The 6,000-nt window shown below is 38.6% G+C and overlaps 1 protein-coding gene and 6 non-coding genes across 7 annotated transcripts in view; 1 reads left to right on the forward strand and 6 right to left on the reverse strand.

Moving 5' to 3' along the window:
• Window positions 1-6,000, reverse strand: part of fchsd2 (FCH and double SH3 domains 2) — a 70,656-nt gene that overhangs the window by 52,401 nt on the left and 12,255 nt on the right. The gene's annotated exons all lie outside the window — the stretch shown is intronic.
• Window positions 522-595, reverse strand: trnat-agu (transfer RNA threonine (anticodon AGU)). The gene has a single exon. It is a non-coding gene; the product is annotated as a tRNA-Thr (tRNA).
• Window positions 846-919, reverse strand: trnat-agu (transfer RNA threonine (anticodon AGU)). Its single transcript has one exon. It is a non-coding gene; the product is annotated as a tRNA-Thr (tRNA).
• On the forward strand, window positions 2,731-2,803 carry trnam-cau (transfer RNA methionine (anticodon CAU)). The gene has a single exon. It is a non-coding gene; the product is annotated as a tRNA-Met (tRNA).
• On the reverse strand, window positions 3,298-3,371 carry trnat-agu (transfer RNA threonine (anticodon AGU)). Its single transcript has one exon. It is a non-coding gene; the product is annotated as a tRNA-Thr (tRNA).
• Window positions 3,602-3,675, reverse strand: trnat-agu (transfer RNA threonine (anticodon AGU)). Its single transcript has one exon. It is a non-coding gene; the product is annotated as a tRNA-Thr (tRNA).
• Window positions 5,431-5,504, reverse strand: trnat-agu (transfer RNA threonine (anticodon AGU)). The gene has a single exon. It is a non-coding gene; the product is annotated as a tRNA-Thr (tRNA).

A 6,000-nucleotide genomic window follows, 5' to 3' on the forward strand; every position in this document is an offset into this window, starting at 1 on the left:
CATGTTTTCCATTAACATGTATTCCTGTAATTAAAGAAACCACAAATATAGCAATTATACACAGTCTCTCTTTAGCATCCCAGAACTTGGCTACCACAACATCATGCAAGGAAGGAACCACCATTGTCGCTGCATTGTTACTTCATTGCTCGACAGTTCTTTCTAAAAATAATTGCTCCATGTCTGACCCACAAAAAGTACAAACTAGTTCAAACTTTTCTCTCGCTCTCAACGCCACAAAACATCCTGGCAGCAGAGACAGTGGAAGCTCTTATCACAGCACAGGAATGCGCAGAATGAACAACATAACTGCGATTACACAGACAGATAAGTATACTGGCCATGTAGCTGAATGAACAAAGTGGCATCTATAGCGGGGATGACCCCAACAGGTACAAAAGCATTTTCTTTATTGAGATTTATTAGAAATGTTTGTTTCTGATTATGTTTACAAGATTGTTTTGCAGCAGTCACAAACCACTCCACAGTGAGAGAAGTACAACATTACGGGACAGGAGAAAAGGCACTGCTGGGATTCGAACCCAGGATCTCCTGTTTACTAGACAGGCGCTTTAACCAACTAAGCCACAGCGCCTCCAAAAGCCACAGTGCCTCCAAAAACCACTACAAACAAAGTTCAACAAAAATCAACGAATTGAAGGGGTTTAAATTGGTAAATCTTTGGCATTTTTGCTTGATAGGTAAAATACCTTCAAAAATTCCAAAGCTTACATTTAGACAGATCTTTTGTTAAAATACATCTGTTAAACTTTAACATGAAACTGCATTTAGTAAAGATGTACATCAAAATTGTTATTAGGAGGACAGACGCAAAATAGAATTCAAGGCACTGCTGAGATTCGGACCCAGGATCTCTTGTTTACTAGACAGGCGCTTTAACCAACTAAGCCGCAGCGCCGTCATACAGTGTTTTAAACAAAGTAAAAATATAGTCAACAAAGTAAAAATTTGCTAGTGCAACTTAACCAACTAAGCCACAGTGTCATGGCAAGCCTACTTAAAAGGGCAAAATAAGATTTTTTTTTTGTATTATTATTACTTTTTAAAACAAGTTTTCATGCTGTAAGGTGGTAATGCTATCAACTGTATACAAGAAGTAAATGTAGTCTCTGGGTCTGAAAAGTGAAGCCAAAACCAAAGTTCCTTACACCTGCATTCTTTCTTGCAGTCAACATGGGGAAACTCCTGTGGTTGTAAAAAAAAAAAAAATTAAAAACAAAAAAAAATACGTTCAATTGTATAGAAGTCAATGAGAAAATTGCTCTACTTCCCACTTGATTTATTACCTCACTAAAGATTTTCCTCATGAGTTTATAGTCTCACTTCCTAGTTTTAAGTCTTCTCTAATGCAGCATGGTGTTTATTTTGTAAATGATGGACCCATTTAAAGTCAGGTGTTGCTACCTTGCAATTCATATCTTCTCAAGTTTCACCTCTTATCCAAATATACTAAAATAATAAAAACCAAGATGTCAACAGCTAATATACCACCTCCAGGCTTCAAAATGTCATTTACAGGCCAATGGGTGATGTCACAGTGGCTACGTTCACAATTCATCTTGGTTAACAAGTGCCATTTCTGGGCCATTTTAAAATCCTTTAGCAAAAGAAAATGTTCAGGTCAGTGCAGTGACAGGAACACAGATCAATAGGACCGACTTGTGGTTTCAGCTTTATTCAAACACAACACAAGCCTTCACTGAAAATAGAAGACTACAGGGCAGACATTTTTTTCTTTATAGATTGGCATTGACGTAAAAAACACAGAAACACAGACAGGCATAAAAATTGTTCGTTTTGAATAACTGTTGATATGAATTATTTGTTACAAGAAATAGTCTGTATTCTTCTAGTGTTATAGTGCACAATTAAAATTAACCTAATTCAAGAAGAAACCATTTTTTGACTCGAGGCCTGGTTCCCACTTACAATCAAAATATCTACCAGTGAATAGTATTTGTTTAGCTGGATGTTAAAATACCACAGCTTAAAAAAATAGAATGTCACTATCCTCTGGCTGTTTTAACAATGTTCTAGGCCTTTTCGTTTAGATAATCTATTGAAAAAGCACTGAATTTCCGTAGCCCAAGGATGTACACTGTGTTGATTGCTGTAATAATAAGTGCCCTTCTATTTGTTGTACTACATTTTATTGTAACTTCAAGGCACCAAACCAGTGCTGTCTTAAATAAACCCTATACAGCAGACTGTTAACAGCTACAATCAAGCAACAACAGCGAAGGGGAATAGTGGAGGAAGACACAGAAAGGAAGACAACACTTACTGTAAGCGTAGACAGCATAATTACCGCCAAATCTCTCTGTACTAATTACAGCCCAAACAAATAGGGCAGTGCTTCTTGTCAAACCTTTCCCAAGGCATCATTTTGTGTTAAAGCTGCTGTGTTCAGTCTGTTTTCCAAACAGTCGGCTTTAGGTTTCTTGGTTTAATAGCTGTAAATATACATTGGAAATTCTAAATGACTAAACTATTCAGCTTTAAATCCCACACAGAGGGACACTGCCGTGTTAATGATCCACTGCAAGAGGCTGGAGCGTGTGTTTAGTGTGCTCCCCCCACCCCGTGCTTGTCGGCTGAAATACGACACGCACCCTCCCCTGATCACACCAATGAGTCCACTGGTGGCCTTTAGCATTGAGTCTGTCCTCTAGAACGCATGTTGACGTGCACATGTACATGCTGAGACAGGCCTCGTTGGCGCAGTAGGCAGCGCGTCAGTCTCATAATCTGAAGGTCGTGAGTTCGAGCCTCACACGGGGCAGGTCTTTTAAAATCTATGCAAAAAGTAACATTCCACTTTGTTCACAAGAAATACCATATGAGAAATGACTACAAATAATACACCTAAAATGTTTACTGCCCATCACATATTGCCACAATTTACCTAAGTCATAACTGACCATCCTGTCAACTGTCTAATGCATTGGACAGCATAGAGAAAAATCCAAATTGTACACTATAATATTCTCTAAAAGTTTTTGTCAGTTAGAGAATAAATGCATACGAATCTCCACTAACACAGAAAACGTCAATTGAGTAGATGACACTTCAGTGCGACTTAGGACACATTCACATTTCTAACAAACAAGGAACACATGCAGCGGCAATCTGGGTTTCAGATGTCAATGCAATGACACCTGCGATTGTCCAGGACACATGCTAATGCCAGGTGTGAACAGGAGCAGAGTCCATTACACACCTCTTGCACAAGAATTGCAAGAACAGGGGCAGAGTTCACTACATCTCAGCCTGAAAAGGCACTGCTGGGATTCGAACCCAGGATCTCCTGTTTACTAGACAGGCGCTTTAACCAACTAAGCCACAGCGCCTCTGAAAACCACTGAAAACAAAGTTCAAGAAAAATCTTATTGAAGGGGTTTAAATTGGCAAATCTTTGGCATTTTTGCTTGAAAAGTAAAAAACCTTCAAAAAATCCATAGTTTACATTTAGACAGATGTTTTGTTTAAAATACATCTGTTAAACTCTGACATGAAACTGCATTTAGTAAAGATGTGAATTAAGATTGTTAATAGGAGGACAGATGCAAAATAGAAGTCAAGGCACTGCTGAGATTCGGACCCAGGATCTCCTGTTTACTAGACAGGCGCTTTAACCAACTAAGCCACAGCGCCTTTTGACATTGCAACACCACACATCTGAGTAAAAATTGTTGTTAGGACGTGAAGTTGGAATAAGCACATGGTTGCATTTTTCCTTGATAGATAAACTACCTTAAAAATGTCAGTAGTCTATACACAGAGCTTTTGTTGCAGTGCATCCATTACACTTTGACATGAAACAATATTCAGTAAAGATTGTTTGGTAAGATAGAAATAAAGGCACTGCTGTGATTTGGACTAGGATCTCCTGTTTACTAGACAGGCACTTTAACCAACTAAGCCACAGCACCTTCTGCAAACATCTGAATTGTTATTAAGAAGCGACATTAAATTCTGTAAATGTTTTGCTTTTTTTCTTGATGGATATTACACCTTCAAAAGTTTTCATATTTTAAATTCACAGACGATTTCTTAAATTGCATCTGTTACACTATGACATGAAACTATATTCAGTAAAGACTGAATTCAAGGCACTGCTGGGATTCAGACCCCAGATCTCTTGTTTACAAGACAGGTGGTTTAACCAACTAAGCCACAGCGTCTTCATACAGTGTTTCAGACAAAGTAAAAATAAACTCAACAAAGTCAAAATTTGCTGGGGCAAGTTCTAACATTGGTTAATTTAAAAAGTTTAGATCAACAAATGTTTGGCATTTTTGCTAAAACTGTATTTAGTAAAGACATGTCTGGCAAGAAAAACATTAACGGCACTGCTGGGATTTTGACCCAGGATCTCCTGTTGAATAGACATGTTTGGCATTTTTGCTTGTTAGATAATACTCTCAAAAATGTTGTTTACATTTAGGCAGAACTGTCATTGAAATGCATCTGTTGCACGATGACATGAAGATGTCACAGATGCTACAAACCAGAGGGCTGTACTATGAAGCAAGTTTGACATAGCCAGGCTTTCTTTGTGTAAGTTCACTTGACAAAAACGAAAGCTCCAGTCAGAGTCAACAGGTATCACAAAGGTAGTTATCAACTTAACTCAGACTTCCTGCTTCAAAATCTGTGTGCATTTACATAAAAGGAGGCATTTAAGGTGTCATGTGACTCTTTTTCTGTACAAAATTAAATGATCGTCTGCAGCTGCTTCAGTCAACAAGTTATTTTAATGGAGAACAGTGAGGAATCTTTAAAAATATGTTGGTAAAAAGCGCTGCGACTGCAAATGATGCCAGACAGGAATGCTGGTAAAACACTGTTAAACATTTAAAATATATTCCTTTCACTGATCAATGCAGCCACTTTTTTCTAAGTGGCAACTGTACATCAAACCTGTTAAACTTTAAACTTCATATATTTAAACATGGCATTGTATTGATGGTATTCTGAAACTGTCCCATAATGCAGGATATCCTTTTATTTTTTTGGCCATATCAAATGGAAATTAATGTTATTGATTGAATATTCTCTATAATAAATACCAGTAGAATAATCCATATAGTAACCTGCTTTTACCAGCAGACTTGACAATCGACGAATCAGAGCCAAACATAAAAACACATTTATGTGATTTCTGCATTGATTGCTAGCATTTGAACACCACGCAGTGGAATCAAAATTGTTATTAAGGAGTTGGGCTTGTCAAATATGGTTAGCAGCTTCAGTACTGTCCATTCAGTTTAGCATGACAATTTTCCAGCCTGAAGATGCCTTTATAGTGATTGTCCCCTGACTGGATCAAATATAGTGTCAGAAACCAACAAATATCCTGCAGCTTGTCACTACTGAGCACTCTGCTGCCAGTACAACTTGTTGAAAAGGCACTGCTGGGATTCGAACCCAGGATCTCCTGTTTACTAGACAGGCGCTTTAACCAACTAAGCCACAGCGCCCTGCTGTAAGAAGTGACATTGCCGTAACTCAGAGCCCATCAAACTCTGGATTATGCTGAGAAATCCATCACTGGTACTCAGATTATCAATGAGAGTATGTGACAGAAAATGTTAACTATATGAAATGTAATCTTGTCATTTAAGGGTCAGACCACTCTAGTCCAATCTTCAGTTGAATCAGTGAGTACCATCTGGTGCAGCAGGCCTTGGCTGGAGTGCACTAAGGGAAAACTGTCCCTCACTGGTGGCCGCGGTTCAGGTGGTAGCATGGGCTGTCCACTGACTGCAAGGTCAGCAGTTTTATCCCTGGCACCTCCACATGCTCAAGTGTCCTTTGGCAAGACACTGACTTCAAAGTTGCTCCCAATGGCAGATGAGCACCTTTTACCACTGCAGCAGGTATATTTTGGGAACACACTTAAGCAAATATTAAACTCTGTCACACCTAATGACAGCGGCAGAGGCGTTTAGCCAAGTGTTGTAAGTTGACAAACTT

The sequence above is a fragment of the Stegastes partitus genome, unplaced genomic scaffold (assembly GCF_000690725.1).
Source record: "Stegastes partitus isolate 25-593 unplaced genomic scaffold, Stegastes_partitus-1.0.2 Scaffold465, whole genome shotgun sequence".
NCBI classification, from domain to species: domain Eukaryota; kingdom Metazoa; phylum Chordata; class Actinopteri; family Pomacentridae; genus Stegastes; species Stegastes partitus.